Source organism: Aulostomus chinensis, chromosome 1 (assembly GCF_037954235.1).
Source record: "Aulostomus chinensis isolate RoL2024-O1b breed Wild chromosome 1, RoL_Achi_v1.0, whole genome shotgun sequence".
Lineage (NCBI taxonomy): Eukaryota > Metazoa > Chordata > Actinopteri > Syngnathiformes > Aulostomidae > Aulostomus > Aulostomus chinensis.
In genome coordinates, this window is record NC_141320.1 from 42,962,442 (window position 1) to 42,981,661 (window position 19,220).

Genomic DNA, 19,220 nt, shown 5'->3' on the forward strand with positions numbered 1-19,220 from the left:
TAGTAGCAACTCTCACCATATAACTTTAGCATCATTTTGAGGATAGTAGCAACTCTCACGACATTACTGGAGCCTAATTTTGAGGTTTTTAGCAACTATCACTACATCACTGTGGCATCATTTCTTAGGTTTGTCGCAACTCTCATTACATCACTGTAGCATCATTTTGAGGTTCAAAGAAACTCTCACGACATCACTGTCAGCATCATTTTAAGGTTAGCAGCAAGTCTCACTACATGACTGTCACCATCATTTTGAGGTTAGTAGCAACTCTCACCACATCACTGTAGCATCATTTCTTAGGTTAGTAGCAACTCTCATTACATCACTTTAGCATCATTTTGAGATTAGTAGCAACTCTCACCCCATCACTGTGGCATCATTTCTTAGGTTAGTAGCAACTCTCATTACATCACTGTCAGCATCATTTTGAGGTTTTTAGCAACTCTCACTACATGACTGTAGCATCATTTTTTAGGTTAATAGCAACTCTCACCACATCACTGTGGCATCATATTAAGGTTTTAAGAAACTCTTACTGCATCACTGGAGCATCATTTTGAGATTTGAAGCAACTCTCACCACATCACTTTACCATCATTTCTTAGATTAGTAGCAACTCTCACTACATCACTGCAGCATCATTTTGAGGTTTTTAGCAACTCTTCCTACATCACTGTAGCATCATTTTGAGGATAGTAGCAAATCTCACTTCATGACTGTCAGCATCATTTTGAGGTTCGTAGCAACTCTTACTACATCACTGGAGCATCATTTTGAGGTTCGTAGCAACTCTCACCACATTACTGTAGCATCATTTTGAGGTTCGTAGCAACTCTCACCACATCACTGTAGCATCATTTCTTAGGTTAGTAGCAACTCTCACTATATCACTTTAGCATCATTTTGAGATTTTTAGCAACTCTCACCACATCACTGTCGCATCATTTTGAGATTTGAAGAAACTCTCACCACATCACTGTAGCATCATTTTGAGGTTTTAAGCAACTCTTACTGCATCACTGGAGCATCATTTTGAGGTTTTAAGCAACTCTCACCACATTACTGTAGCATCATTTTGAGGTTCGTAGCAACTCTCACTACATGACTGTCACCATCATTTTGAGGTTTGTTGCAACTCTCACTTCATCACTTTCAGCATCATTTTGAGGATAGTAGCAACTCTCACGAAATCACTGTAAGCATCATTTTTAGGTTAGTAGCAACTCTCACGACATCACTCTAGCATCATTTTGAGGTCGGTAACAACTCTCACCACATCACTGTAGCATCATTTCTTAGGTACATAGCAACTTTCACAACATCACTTTAGCATAATTTTGAGATTCGTAGCAACTCTCACCACATCACTCGAGCATCATTTTGAGGTCGGTAACAACTCTCACCACATCACTGTAGCATCATTTCTTAGGTACATAGCAACTGTCACAACATCACTTTAGCATCATTTTGAGATTAGTAGCAACTATCACTACATCACAGTGGCATCATTTCTTAGGTTTTTCGCAACTCTCATTACATCACTGTAGCATCATTTTGAGGTTCCAAGAAACTCTCACGACATCACTGTCAGCATCATTTTAAGGTTAGTAGCAACTCTCACGACATCACTGTAGCATCATTTCTTAGGTTAGTTGCAACTCTCATTACATCACTGTTGCATCATTTTTAGGTTTGTAGCAACTCTCACTATATTACTTTAGCATCATTTTGAGGATAGTTGCAACTCTCACGACATCACTGGAGCCTCATTTTTAGGTTAGTAGCAACTCTCATTACATCACTGTAGCATCATTTTGAGGTTCGTAGAAACTCTCACGACATCACTGTCAGCATCATTTTAAGGTTAGTAGCAAGTCCAACTACATGACTGTCACCATCATTTTTAATTTAGTAGTAACTCTCACTACATTACTGTAGCATCATTTCTTAGGTTAGTAGCAACTCTCATTACATCAGTGGAGCCTCATTTTGAAATAAGTAGCAACTCTCATTACATTACTTTCGCGTCATTTTGAGATTAGTAGCAACTTGCACCACATCACTGTAGCATCATTTTGAGGTTTTTGGCAACTCTCACTACATCACTGTCAGCATCCTTTTGAGGTTTGTAGCAACTCTCACTTCATCACTTTCAGCATCATTTTGAGGATAGTAGCAACTCTCACTACATTACTGAAGCATCATTTTTGAGGATAGTAGCAACTCTAACGACATCACTGTAAGCATCATTTTTAGGTTAGTAGCAACTCTCACGACATCACTCTAGCATCATTTTGAGGTCGGTAAAAACTCTCACCACATCACTGGAGCATCATTTCTTAGGTACATAGCGACTTTCACAACATCACTTTAGCATCATTTTGAGATTAGTAGCAACTCTCACCACATCACTGTATCATCATTTCTTAGGTTTGTAGCAACTCTCATTACATCACTGTAGCATCATTTTGAGGTTTTAGCAACCTAATACATTACTGTAGCATCATTTTGAGGATCGTAGCAACTCTCACTACATCACTGTTGCATCATTTGAGATTTTAAGCAACTCTCACTACATCACTGTAGCATCATTTGGAGGATAGTAGCAACTCTCACCACATCACTGGAGCATCATTTTGAGGTTCGTAGCAACTCTCACTATTTCACTTTAGCATCATTTTGAGATTTTTAGCAACTCTCACCACATTACTGTCAGCATCATTTTGAGGTCTTTCGCAACTCTTACCACATCACTGTCGCATCATTTTGAGATTTTAAGAAACTCTCACCACATCACTGTAGCATCATTTTGAGGTTTTAAGCAACTCTTACTGCATCACTGGAGCATCATTTTCAGGTCCGTAGCAACTCTCACTACATCACTGTCGCATCATTTTGAGGTTTTAAGCAACTCTCACCACATTACTGTAGCATCATTTTGAGGTTCCTAGCAACTCTCACTACATGACTGTCACCATCATTTTGAGGTTTGTACCAACTCTCACTTCATCACTTTCAGCATCATTTTGAGGATAGTAGCAACTCTCACGACATCACTGTAAGCATCATTTTTAGGTTAGGAGCAACTCTCACGACATCACTCTTGCATCATTTTGAGGTCGGTAACAACTCTCACCACATCACTGTAGCATCATTTCTTAGGTACATAGCAACTTTCACAACATCACTTTAGCATCATTTTGAGATTAGTAGCAACTCTCACTACATCACTCTAGCATCATTTTGAGGTCGGTAACAATTCTCACCACATCACAGTAGCATCATTTCTTAGGTACATAGCAACTCTCACAACATCACTTTAGCATCATTTTGAGATTAGTAGCAAGTATCACTACATCACAGTGGCATCATTTCTTAGGTTTGTAGCAACTCTCACCACATCACTGTAGCATCATTTTGAGATTAGTAGCAACTCTCACCATATAACTTTAGCATCATTTTGAGGATAGTAGCAACTCTCACGACATTACTGGAGCCTCATTTTTAGGTTTTTAGCAACTATCACTACATCACTGTGGCATCAGTTCTTAGGTTTGTAGCAACTCTCACCACATCACTGTAGCATCATTTCTTAGGTTAGTAGAAACTCTCATTACATCACTTTAGCATCATTTTGAGATTAGTAGCAACTCTCACCCCATCACTGTGGCATCATTTCTTAGGTTAGTAGCAACTCTCATTACATCACTGTCAGCATCATTTTGAGGTTTTTAGCAACTCTCACTACATGACTGTAGCATCATTTTTTAGGTTAGTAGCAACTCTCACCACATCACTGTGGCATCATTTTAAGGTTTTAAGCAACTCTTACTGCATCACTGGAGGATCATTTTGAGATTTGAAGCAACTCTCAACACATCACTTTAGCATCATTTCTTAGATTAGTAGCAACTCTCACTACATCACTGCAGCATCATTTTGAGGTTTTTAGCAACTCTTCCTACATCACTGTAGCATCATTTTGAGGATAGTAGCAAATCTCACTTCATGACTGTCAGCATCATTTTGAGGTTCGTAGCAACTCTTACTACATCACTGGAGCATCATTTTGAGTTTTTTGAAACTATTACCACATCACTGTCACATAATTTTGAGATTTTTAGCAACTGTCACGACATCACTGTAGCATCATTTGGAGGATAGTAGCAACTGTCACTACATGACTGTCAGCATCATTTTTAAAGGTTTTAAGCAACTCTTACTGCATCACTGGAGCATCATTTTGAGGTTTTTAGTCAACCGAATACATTACTGTAGCATCATTTTGAGGATCGTAGCAACTCTCACTACATCACTGTAGCATCATTTTGAGGTTTTTAGCAACCTAATACATTACTGGAGCCTCATTTTTAGGTTTTTAGCAACTATCACTACATCACTGTGGCATCAGTTCTTAGGTTTGTAGCAACTCTCACCACATCACTGTAGCATCATTTCTTAGGTTAGTAGCAACTCTCATTACATCACTTTAGCATCATTTTGAGATTAGTAGCAACTCTCACCCCATCACTGTGGCATCATTTCTTAGGTTAGTAGCAACTCTCATTACATCACTGTCAGCATCATTTTGAGGTTTTTAGCAACTCTCACTACATGACTGCAGCATCATTTTTTAGGTTAGTAGCAACTCTCACCACATCACTGTGGCATCATTTTAAGGTTTTAAGCAACTCTTACTGCATCACTGGAGGATCATTTTGAGATTTGAAGCAACTCTCAACACATCACTTTAGCATTATTTCTTAGATTAGTAGCAACTCTCACTACATCACTGTAGCATCATTTTGAGGTTTTTAGCAACTCTTCCTACATCACTGTAGCATCATTTTGAGGATAGTAGCAAATCTCACTTCATGACTGTCAGCATCATTTTGAGGTTCGTAGCAACTCTTACTACATCACTGGAGCATCATTTTGAGTTTTTTGAAACTATTACCACATCACTGTCACATCATTTTGAGATTTTTAGCAACTGTCACGACATCACTGTAGCATCATTTGGAGGATAGTAGCAACTGTCACTACATGACTGTCAGCATCATTTTTAAAGGTTTTAAGTAACTCTTACTGCATCACTGGAGCATCATTTTGAGGTTTTTAGTCAACCGAATACATTACTGTAGCATCATTTTGAGGATCGTAGCAACTCTCACTACATCACTGTAGCATCATTTTGAGGTTCGTAGCAACTCTCACCACATCACTGTAGCATCATTTTGAGGTTCTTAACAACTCTCACTACATTACTATCAGCATCATTTTGAGGTTTTAAGCAACTCTTACTGCATCACTGGAGCATCATTTTGAGGTCCGTAGCAACTCTCACTACATCACTGTAGCATCATTTGAGATTTTAAGCAACTCTCACTACATCACTGTAGCATCATTTGGAGGATAGAAGCAACACTCACCACATCACTGGAGCATCATATTGAGGTTCGTAGCAACTCTCACAACATCACTGTAGCATCATTTGGAGGATAGTAGCAACTCTCACCATATCACTGTCGCATCATTTTAAGATTTTAAGAAACTCTCACCACATCACTGTAGCATCATTTTGAGATTTGAAGCAACTCTCACTACATCACTTTAGCATCATTTCTTCGATGAGTAGCAACTCTCACTGTATCACTGTAGCATCATTTTGAGGTTTTTAGCAACTCTCACTACATTACTGGTGCATCATTTTGAGGTTCGTGGCAACTCTCACTACATCACTGTAGCATCATTTTGAGGATTTTAGCAACTCTCACCACATCACTTTTGCATCATTTTGAGATTTTTAGCAACTCTTACCACATCACTAGAGCATCATTTTGACGTTCGTAGCAACTCTCACTACATCACTGTAGCATCATTTTGAGGTTTTAGCAACCTAATACATTACTGTAGCATCATTTTGAGGATCGTAGCAACTCTCACTACATCACTGTTGCATCATTTGAGATTTTAAGCAACTCTCACTACATCACTGTAGCATCATTTGGAGGATAGTAGCAACTCTCACCACATCACTGGAGCATCATTTTGAGGTTCGTAGCAACTCTCACTATATCACTTTAGCATCATTTTGAGATTTTTAGCAACTCTCACCACATTACTGTCAGCATCATTTTGAGGTTCGTAGCAAGTCTCACTTCATTACTTACAGCATCATTTTGAGATTTTTAGCAACTCTCATCACATCACTTTAGCATCATTTTGAGGATAGTAGCAACTCTCACTACATGACTGTCAGCATCATTTTAAGGTTTGAAGCAACTCTTTCTACATCACTGGAGCATCATTTTGACGTTCGTAGCAACTCTCACTACATCACTGTAGCATCATTTTGAGGTTTTAGCAACCTAATACATTACTGTAGCATCATTTTGAGGATCGTAGCAACTCTCACTACATCACTGTTGCATCATTTGAGATTTTAAGCAACTCTCACTACATCACTGTAGCATCATTTGGAGGATAGTAGCAACTCTCACCACATCACTGGAGCATCATTTTGAGGTTCGTAGCAACTCTCACTATATCACTTTAGCATCATTTTGAGATTTTTAGCAACTCTCACCACATTACTGTCAGCATCATTTTGAGGTCTTTTGCAACTCTTACCACATCACTGTCGCATCATTTTGAGATTTTAAGAAACTCTCACCACATCACTGTAGCATCATTTTGAGGTTTTAAGCAACTCTTACTGCATCACTGGAGCATCATTTTCAGGTCCGTAGCAACTCTCACTACATCACTGTCGCATCATTTTGAGGTTTTAAGCAACTCTCACTACATCACTGTAGCATCATTTTGAGGGTCGTAGCAACTCTCACTACATTACTGACAGCATCATTTTGATTTTTTTTTTCAACTCTCACCACATCACTTTAGCATCATTTTGAGATTTTTAGCAACTCTTTCCACATGACTGTCGCATCATTTTGAGGTTTGGAGCAACTCTCACTACATTACTGGTGCATCATTTTGAGGTTCGTGGCAACTCTCACTACATCACTGTAGCATCATTTTGAGGATTTTAGCAACTCTCACCACATCACTTTAGCATCATTTTGAGATTTTTAGCACCACTTACAACATTACTGTAGCATTATTGAGGTTCGTAGCAAGTCTCACTTCATTACTTACAGCATCATTTTGAGATTTGTAGCAACTCTCACCACATCACTTTAGCATCATTTTGAGGATAGTAGCAACTCTCACTACATGACTGTCAGCATCATTTTAAGGTTTGAAGCAACTCTTTCTACATCACTGGAGCATCATTTTGACGTTCGTAGCAACTCTCACTACATCACTGTAGCATCATTTTGAGGTTTTAGCAACCTAATACATTACTGTAGCATCATTTTGAGGATCGTAGCAACTCTCACTACATCACTGTTGCATCATTTGAGATTTTAAGCAACTCTCACTACATCACTGTAGCATCATTTGGAGGATAGTAGCAACTCTCACCACATCACTGGAGCATCATTTTGAGGTTCGTAGCAACTCTCACTATTTCACTTTAGCATCATTTTGAGATTTTTAGCAACTCTCACCACATTACTGTCAGCATCATTTTGAGGTCTTTCGCAACTCTTACCACATCACTGTCGCATCATTTTGAGATTTTAAGAAACTCTCACCACATCACTGTAGCATCATTTTGAGGTTTTAAGCAACTCTTACTGCATCACTGGAGCATCATTTTCAGGTCCGTAGCAACTCTCACTACATCACTGTCGCATCATTTTGAGGTTTTAAGCAACTCTCACCACATTACTGTAGCATCATTTTGAGGTTCCTAGCAACTCTCACTACATGACTGTCACCATCATTTTGAGGTTTGTACCAACTCTCACTTCATCACTTTCAGCATCATTTTGAGGATAGTAGCAACTCTCACGACATCACTGTAAGCATCATTTTTAGGTTAGGAGCAACTCTCACGACATCACTCTTGCATCATTTTGAGGTCGGTAACAACTCTCACCACATCACTGTAGCATCATTTCTTAGGTACATAGCAACTTTCACAACATCACTTTAGCATCATTTTGAGATTAGTAGCAACTCTCACTACATCACTCTAGCATCATTTTGAGGTCGGTAACAATTCTCACCACATCACAGTAGCATCATTTCTTAGGTACATAGCAACTCTCACAACATCACTTTAGCATCATTTTGAGATTAGTAGCAAGTATCACTACATCACAGTGGCATCATTTCTTAGGTTTGTAGCAACTCTCACCACATCACTGTAGCATCATTTTGAGATTAGTAGCAACTCTCACCATATAACTTTAGCATCATTTTGAGGATAGTAGCAACTCTCACGACATTACTGGAGCCTCATTTTTAGGTTTTTAGCAACTATCACTACATCACTGTGGCATCAGTTCTTAGGTTTGTAGCAACTCTCACCACATCACTGTAGCATCATTTCTTAGGTTAGTAGAAACTCTCATTACATCACTTTAGCATCATTTTGAGATTAGTAGCAACTCTCACCCCATCACTGTGGCATCATTTCTTAGGTTAGTAGCAACTCTCATTACATCACTGTCAGCATCATTTTGAGGTTTTTAGCAACTCTCACTACATGACTGTAGCATCATTTTTTAGGTTAGTAGCAACTCTCACCACATCACTGTGGCATCATTTTAAGGTTTTAAGCAACTCTTACTGCATCACTGGAGGATCATTTTGAGATTTGAAGCAACTCTCAACACATCACTTTAGCATCATTTCTTAGATTAGTAGCAACTCTCACTACATCACTGCAGCATCATTTTGAGGTTTTTAGCAACTCTTCCTACATCACTGTAGCATCATTTTGAGGATAGTAGCAAATCTCACTTCATGACTGTCAGCATCATTTTGAGGTTCGTAGCAACTCTTACTACATCACTGGAGCATCATTTTGAGTTTTTTGAAACTATTACCACATCACTGTCACATAATTTTGAGATTTTTAGCAACTGTCACGACATCACTGTAGCATCATTTGGAGGATAGTAGCAACTGTCACTACATGACTGTCAGCATCATTTTTAAAGGTTTTAAGCAACTCTTACTGCATCACTGGAGCATCATTTTGAGGTTTTTAGTCAACCGAATACATTACTGTAGCATCATTTTGAGGATCGTAGCAACTCTCACTACATCACTGTAGCATCATTTTGAGGTTTTTAGCAACCTAATACATTACTGGAGCCTCATTTTTAGGTTTTTAGCAACTATCACTACATCACTGTGGCATCAGTTCTTAGGTTTGTAGCAACTCTCACCACATCACTGTAGCATCATTTCTTAGGTTAGTAGCAACTCTCATTACATCACTTTAGCATCATTTTGAGATTAGTAGCAACTCTCACCCCATCACTGTGGCATCATTTCTTAGGTTAGTAGCAACTCTCATTACATCACTGTCAGCATCATTTTGAGGTTTTTAGCAACTCTCACTACATGACTGCAGCATCATTTTTTAGGTTAGTAGCAACTCTCACCACATCACTGTGGCATCATTTTAAGGTTTTAAGCAACTCTTACTGCATCACTGGAGGATCATTTTGAGATTTGAAGCAACTCTCAACACATCACTTTAGCATTATTTCTTAGATTAGTAGCAACTCTCACTACATCACTGTAGCATCATTTTGAGGTTTTTAGCAACTCTTCCTACATCACTGTAGCATCATTTTGAGGATAGTAGCAAATCTCACTTCATGACTGTCAGCATCATTTTGAGGTTCGTAGCAACTCTTACTACATCACTGGAGCATCATTTTGAGTTTTTTGAAACTATTACCACATCACTGTCACATCATTTTGAGATTTTTAGCAACTGTCACGACATCACTGTAGCATCATTTGGAGGATAGTAGCAACTGTCACTACATGACTGTCAGCATCATTTTTAAAGGTTTTAAGTAACTCTTACTGCATCACTGGAGCATCATTTTGAGGTTTTTAGTCAACCGAATACATTACTGTAGCATCATTTTGAGGATCGTAGCAACTCTCACTACATCACTGTAGCATCATTTTGAGGTTCGTAGCAACTCTCACCACATCACTGTAGCATCATTTTGAGGTTCTTAACAACTCTCACTACATTACTATCAGCATCATTTTGAGGTTTTAAGCAACTCTTACTGCATCACTGGAGCATCATTTTGAGGTCCGTAGCAACTCTCACTACATCACTGTAGCATCATTTGAGATTTTAAGCAACTCTCACTACATCACTGTAGCATCATTTGGAGGATAGAAGCAACACTCACCACATCACTGGAGCATCATATTGAGGTTCGTAGCAACTCTCACAACATCACTGTAGCATCATTTGGAGGATAGTAGCAACTCTCACCATATCACTGTCGCATCATTTTAAGATTTTAAGAAACTCTCACCACATCACTGTAGCATCATTTTGAGATTTGAAGCAACTCTCACTACATCACTTTAGCATCATTTCTTCGATGAGTAGCAACTCTCACTGTATCACTGTAGCATCATTTTGAGGTTTTTAGCAACTCTCACTACATTACTGGTGCATCATTTTGAGGTTCGTGGCAACTCTCACTACATCACTGTAGCATCATTTTGAGGATTTTAGCAACTCTCACCACATCACTTTTGCATCATTTTGAGATTTTTAGCAACTCTTACCACATCACTAGAGCATCATTTTGACGTTCGTAGCAACTCTCACTACATCACTGTAGCATCATTTTGAGGTTTTAGCAACCTAATACATTACTGTAGCATCATTTTGAGGATCGTAGCAACTCTCTCTGCATCACTGTTGCATCATTTGAGATTTTAAGCAACTCTCACTACATCACTGTCGCATCATTTGGAGGATAGTAGCAACTCTCACCACATCACTGGAGCATCATTTTGAGGTTCGTAGCAACTCTCACTATATCACTTTAGCATCATTTTGAGATTTTTAGCAACTCTCACCACATTACTGTCAGCATCATTTTGAGGTCTTTCGCAACTCTTACCACATCACTGTCGCATCATTTTGAGATTTAAAGAAACTCTCACCACATCACTGTAGAATCATTTTGAGGTTTTAAGCAACTCTTACTGCATCACTGGAGCATCATTTTGAGGTCCGTAGCAACTCTCACTACATCACTGTAGCATCATTTTGAGGTTTTAAGCAACTCTCACCACATTACTGTTGCATCATTTTGAGCTTCGTAGCAACTCTCACTACATTACTGTAGCATCATTTTGAGGTTCGTGGCAACTCTCACTACATCCTGTAGCATCATTTTGAGGATTTTAGCAACTCTCCCCCCATCACTTCAGCATCATTTTTAGATTTTTAGTAACTCCTACTACATTACTGTAGCATCATTTTGAGGTTCGTAGCAACTCTCACTACATCACTGGAGCATCATTTTGAGGTTCGTAGCAACTCTCACTACATTACTGACAGCATCATTTGAGGTTTTGAGAAACTCTCATCACATCACTTTCGCATCATTATGAGATTTTTAGCAATTCTCACCACATCACTGTAGCATCATTTTGAGGATAGTAGCAAATCTCACTTCATGACTGTCAGCATCATTTTGAGGTTCGTAGCAACTCTGACTACATCACTGGAGCATCATTTTGAGTTTTTTGAAACTATTACCACATCACTGTCACATCATTTTGAGATTTTAAGCAACTCTCACTACATCATTGTAGCATCATTTGAAGGATAGTAGCAACTCTCACCACATCACTGTCGCATCATTTTGAGATTTTAAGCAACTCTCACAACATCACTGTAGCATCATTTGGAGGATAGTAGCAACTCTCACCATATCACTGTCGCATCATTTTAAGATTTTAAGAAACTCTCACCACATCACTGTAGCATAATTTTGAGATTTGAAGCAACTCTCACTACATCACTGTAGCATCATTTTGAGGTTTTTAGCAACTCTCACTACATCACTGTAGCATCATTTTGAGGGTCGTAGCAACTCTCACTACATTACTGACAGCATCATTTTGATTTTTTTTTTCAACTCTCGCCACATCACTTTAGCTTCATTTTGAGATTTTTAGCAACTCTTACCACATCACTGTCGCATCATTTTTAGGTTCGGAGCAACTCTCACTACATTACTGGTGCATCATTTTGAGGTTCGTGGCAACTCTCACTACATCACTGTAGCATCATTTTGAGATTTTTAGCAACTCTTACCACATCACTGGAGCATCATTTTGACGTTCGTAGCAACTCTCACTACATCACTGTAGCATCATTTTGAGGTTTTAGCAACCTAATACATTACTGTAGCATCATTTTGAGGATCGTAGCAACTCTCTCTACATCACTGTTGCATCATTTGAGATTTTAAGCAACTCTCACTACATCACTGTAGCATCATTTGGAGGATAGTAGCAACTCTCACCACATCACTGGAGCATCATTTTGAGGTTCGTAGCAACTCTCACTATATCACTTTAGCATCATTTTGAGATTTTTAGCAACTCTCACCACATTACTGTCAGCATCATTTTGAGGTCTTTCGCAACTCTTACCACATCACTGTCGCATCATTTTGAGATTTTAAGAAACTCTCACCACATCACTGTAGAATCATTTTGAGGTTTTAAGCAACTCTTACTGCATCACTGGAGCATCATTTTCAGGTCCGTAGCAACTCTCACTACATCACTGTAGCATCATTTTGAGGTTTTAAGCAACTCTCACCACATTACTGTAGCATCATTTTGAGGTTTTAAGCAACTCTCACCACATTACTGTTGCATCATTTTGAGCTTCGTAGCAACTCTCACTACATCCTGTAGCATCATTTTGAGGATTTTAGCAACTCTCCCCCCATCACTTCAGCATCATCTTTAGATTTTTTGTAACTCCTACTACATTACTGTAGCATCATTTTGAGGTTCGTAGCAACTCTCACTACATCACTGGAGCATCATTTTGAGGTTCGTAGCAACTCTCACTACATTACTGACAGCATCATTTGAGGTTTTGAGCAACTCTCATCACATCACTTTCGCATCATTATGAGATTTTTAGCAATTCTCACCACATCACTGTAGCATCATTTTGAGGATAGTAGAAAATCTCACTTCATGACTGTCAGCATCATTTTGAGGTTCGTAGCAACTCTGACTACATCACTGGAGCATCATTTTGAGTTTTTTGAAACTATTACCACATCACTGTCACATCATTTTGAGATTTTAAGCAACTCGAACTACATCATTGTAGCATCATTTGAAGGATAGTAGCAACTCTCACCACATCACTGTCGCATCATTTTGAGATTTTAAGCAACTCTCACTACATGACTGTCAGCATCATTTTAAGGTTTTAAGCAACTCTTACTGCATCACTTTAGCATCATTTTGAGATTAGTCGCAACTCTCACCCCATCACTGTGGCATCATTTCTTAGGTTAGTAGCAACTCTCATTACATCACTGTCAGCATCATTTTGAGGTTTTTAGCAACTCTCACTACATGACTGTAGCATCATTTTTTAGGTTCGTAGCAACTCTCACCACATCACTGTAGCATCATTTCTTAAGTAAGTAGCCACTCTCATTACATCACTTTGGCATGATTTTGAAATTACTATCAACTCTCACCACATCACTGTAGCATCATTTTGATGTCATGAGCAACTCTTACTACATCACTGTAGCATCATTTTGAGGTTATTAGTAACTCTCATTACATCACTTTAGCATCATTTTGACATTAGTTGCAACTCTCACTACAACACTGTAGCATCATTTCTTAGGTTCGTAGCATCTCTCATTACATCACTTGATTATCATTTCTTATGTGAGAAGAAACTCTCACTACATCACTGTAGCTTTATTTTCAGTTAAGAAGAAACTCTCACTACATCACTGTAGCTTTATTTTCAGTTAAGAAGAAACTCTCACTACATTACTGTAGCTTTATTTTCAGTTAAGAAGAAACTCTCACTACATTACTGTAAGCATCAATTTGAGGATAGTGTCAACTCTTACTTCATCACTGCATCATTTTGAGGTTCGTAGCAACTCTCACTCCATGACTTTAGCATCAATTTTTAGGTTTTAATCAACTCTCACTACATTACTGTCAGCATCAATTTGAGCTTCCTAGTAACTCTCACTACATCACTGTCGCATCATTTCTTAGGTTCGGAGCAACTCTCATTACATCACTTTAGCATCATTTTTAAATTAGTAGCAACTGTCATTACATCACTTGAGCATCATTTTGAGGTTCGTAGAACTCTCACCACATCAGTGTAACATCATTTTGAGGTTAGTAGCAACTCTCACTACATCACTGAAGAATCATTTTGAGAATAGTTGAAACTCTCACTACATCACTGTAGCCTTATTTTGAGTTTAGCAGAAACTCTCACTACATTACTGTCAGCATCATTTTGAGGTTTTTAGCAACTCTCACCACATCACTGGAGCATCATTTCTTAGGGTAGTAGCAACTCTTACTACATCACTGAAGCATCATTTTGAGGATAGTAGTAACTCTTACTACACCACTGTCGAATCATTTAAAGGTTCGTAGCAATTCTCACTACATTACTGTCAGCATCATTTTGAGGTTCGTAGAACTCTCACCACATCACTGTAGCATCCTTTCTTAGGTTAGTAGCAAGTCTCATTACATCACTTCAGCATCATTTTGAGGTTCGTAGCAACTCTCATGACATCACTTTAGCATCATTTTTAAATTAGTAGCAACTGTCATTACATCACTTGAGCATCATTTTGAGGTTCGTAGAACTCTCACCACATCAGTGTAACATCATTTTGAGGTTAGTAGCAACTCTCACTACATCACTGAAGAATCATTTTGAGAATAGTTGAAACTCTCACTACATCACTGTAGCCTTATTTTGAGTTTAGCAGAAACTCTCACTACATTACTGTCAGCATCATTTTGAGGTTTTTAGCAACTCTCACCACATCACTGGAGCATCATTTCTTAGGGTAGTAGCAACTCTTACTACATCACTGAAGCATCATTTTGAGGATAGTAGTAACTCTTACTACACCACTGTCGAATCATTTAAAGGTTCGTAGCAATTCTCACTACATTACTGTCAGCATCATTTTGAGGTTCGTAGAACTCTCACCACATCACTGTAGCATCCTTTCTTAGGTTAGTAGCAAGTCTCATTACATCACTTCAGCATCATTTTGAGGTTCGTAGCAACTCTCATGACATCACTATCAGCATCATTTTGAGGTTAGTCGCAACTCTCACTACATTATTGTGGCATCATTTTGAGGTTTTTCGCAACTCTCACTACATCACTGTAGCATCATTTGTTTGGTTAGTGGCAATTCTTATTACATCAGTGTAGCATCATTTGAGCATCGTAGCAACTCTCACTACATCACTGTAGCATCATTTTGAGGATTTTTGAAACTCCCACTTCATGAGTGTCAGCATCATTTTGAGATTAGTAGCAACTCTCACTACATCACTGTAGCATCAGTTTGAGGTTTTTAGCAACTGTCACAACATTACTGATAGCATCATTTTGAGATTTTTAGCAACTCTCACTACATCACTATCAGCATCATTTTGAGGTTGGTAGCAACTCTCACTACATCACTGTAGCATTATTTTGAGTTAACAGAAACTCACACTACATTACTGTCAGTATCATTTTTAGGTTTTTAGCAACTCTCACTAAATGACTTTAGCATCATTTTGAGGTTCGTAGCAGCTCTCATGACATCACTTTGGCATCATTTTGAGGTTTGTAGCAACTCTCACTACATTACTGTAGCTTTATTTTGAGTTAAGCAGAAACTGTCACTACACTACTGTCAGTATCATTTTTAGGGTTTTAGCAACTCTCACTACATCACTGTAGCATTATTTTGAGATAAGTAGCAACTCTCACTACATCACTGAAGCATCATTTTGAGATTTTTAGCAACTCTCACTACATAACTGTAGCATCATTTTGAGGATAGTAGCAACTCTCACTACATCACTGTAGCATCATTTGGAGGATAGTAGCAACTCTCACTAAATGACTGTCAGCATCATTTTAAGGTTTCAAGCAACTCTCACCACATCACTGTAGCATCATTCATAGATTTTAAGCAACTCTCACTACATAACTGTAGCATCATTTTGAGGTTAGTAGCAACTCTCACTACATCACTGTAGCATCATTTTGAGGTTTTTCGCAACTCTCACCACATCACTGTAGCATCATTTTGAGGTTCGTAGCAACTCTCACTACATTACTGTTAGCATCATTTTGAGGTTCGTAGCAACTCTCACTACATTACTGTAGCATCATTTTGAGGTTTTTCGCAACTCTCACCACATCACTGTAGCATCATTTTGAGGTTCGTAGCAACTCTCACTACATTACTGACAGCATCATTTTGAGGTTTTAAGCAACTCTCACTACATTACTGTAGCATCATTTTGAGGTTTTTAGCAACTCTCACCACATCACTGAAGAATCATTTTGAGATTTTTAGCAACTCTTACTACATCACTGTAGCATCATTTTGAGGAAAGTAGCAACTCTCACTTCATGACTGTCAGCATCATTTTAAGGTTTGAAGCAACTCTCACTACATCACTGGAGCATCATTTTGAGGTTTTTAGCAACTCTCACAACATCACTGAAGCATCATTTTGAGATTTTTAGCAACTCTTACGACATCACTGTAGCATCATTTTGAGCTTCGTAGCAACTCTCACTACATCACTGTAGCATCATTTTGAGGTTTTAAGCAACTCTCACTAAATCACTGTTGCATCATTTCTTAGGTTTGTAGCAATTCTTTTTACATCACTGGAGCATCATTTCTTAGATTAGTAGCAACTCTCACTACATTACTGGAGCATCATATTGAGGTTCGTAGTGTCACGTCCCCATGGTCACGGGCATGGGGGCGTTGCATTATTTTTGACTTCCTTCCCTTCTCAGGTTCGAGCTTCATGGGGCGGAGCTGCTGACTAATTGGGAGCACCTGGGCCCGGCATCTCCCAGCTATAAAGCAGGCGATCAACCTGGCCGGTTGTCTCTCGCTCACTCCTCCTGGCCCACGTCGGAGCGATGGTTGTGTTTCTTGAGTTATGTCTTGTTTAGTTCTCTGCATCCATCACACCGCACACATACACCCCCTGTACACTCATGCACACACTCGCACTCACCACTGACACTACTGATAACCACACTCCACTGTACGTTATGGTTTGCCTTGTGTTGATTTTGCGTTACTAATAATAAATTATTAGTTGTGTTTCACGTTTAGTCTGCGTCTCCCTCCTTCGATGTCACGATTTCTGAGCCGGGTCGTGACAGAAGCAACTCTCACCACATCACTGTCGCATTATTTTGAGATTTTAAGCAACTCTCAGTACATCACTGGAGCATCATTTTGAGGTTCATCGAAACTCTCACTACATCACTGTAGCATCATTTGGAGGATAGTAGCAACTCTCACTACATGACTGTCAGCATCATTTTAAGGTTTTCAGCAACTCTCAGTACATCACTGGAGCATCATTTTGAGGATAGTAGCAACTCTCACCACATCACTTTCGCATCATTTATTAGGTTATAAGCAACTCTCATGACATCACTTTCGCATCTTTTTGAAATTAGTAGATACCCTCATTACATCACTGTCAGCATCATTTTGAGTTCATTATTATCATTGAGGTTATTCGAATCTTTCACTGCATTACTGTTAGCATTATTTTGATTTCATTAGCAATTCTTACGACATCTCTGTCGCATTATTTTGAGGTTATTAGCAACTCTTCCTAAATCCCTGTAGCATTGTTTTTGAGGTCGTTAGCAACTCTTCCTACATCACTGTAGCATTTTTTGAGGTTATTCGCAAATCTTACGACATCACTCTCAGCATCATTTTGAGATCATTAGTAACTTTAATTACATCACTGTAGCATCGTTTTGAGGTTCGTAGCAAATATTACTACAAGACTGTCAGCATCACTTTGAGGTTATTCGAAACTTTCACTACATTACTGTCAGCATCACTTTCAGTTTGTTAGCAATCCTTAGAACATCACGGTAGCATCATTTTGAGGTTCGTAGCAACTATTACTACAATAATGTCAGTATTATTTTGAGTTTATTAGCAATTCTTACGACATCACTTTCGCATTATTTTGAGTTTTTTAGCAACTCTTACTAGATTACCGTCAGCATCATTTTGAGTTCATTAGCAATTCTTACAACATCACTGTCGCATCATTTTGAGTTCATTAGCAATTCTTACGACATCACTGTCGCATCATTTTGAGGTTATTAGCAACTATTACTACATTACTGTCAGCATCACTGAGTTTATTAGCATCCATCACCACGTGACTGTTAGCATCGTTTTGAGTTCAATAGCAATTCTTACGACATCACTGTCATCATCATTTTTAGGTTACTCGCAGCTCTAACCACATGACTGTCAGCATCACTTTGAGGTTATTCGAAACTTTCACTACATTACTGTTAGTATCATTTTGAGTTTATTAGCAATTCTTACGACATCACAGTAGCATTATTTTGAGTTTCGTAGCAACTCTTACTACATGACTGTCAGCATCACTTTGAGGTTATTCGAAACACTTACTACATTGCTGGAAGCATCACTGAGTTGATTAGCAACTATCACTACATTACAGTTAGCATCATTTTAAGTTCATTAGCAATTCTTCCGACATCACTTTCAGCATCATTTTGAGGTTATTACCAATTCTTCTGACATCACTGTCGCATTATTTTGAGGTTGTTAGCAACTCTTACTACATTACTGTTGCATTATTTTAAGCAACTCTTTCTAACTGACTTTCAGCATCACTTTGAGGTTGTTCAAAACACTGACTAATTACTTTAAGCATCACTGAGTTAATTAGCAACTATCACTACATTACTGTTAACATCATTTTGAGTTCATTAGCAATTCTTCCGACATCACTGTCGCAATATTTTGAGGTTCGTAGCAACTTTTACTACATTACTGTCAGCATCACTTTTAGGTTATTCAAAACTTTCACTCCATTACTGTTAGCATCATTTTGAGTTCTTTAGCAATTCTTACTACATCACTGTCGCATCATTTTGAGATCATTAGCAATTCTTCCGACATCACTATCGCATTATTTTGAGGTTCGTAGCA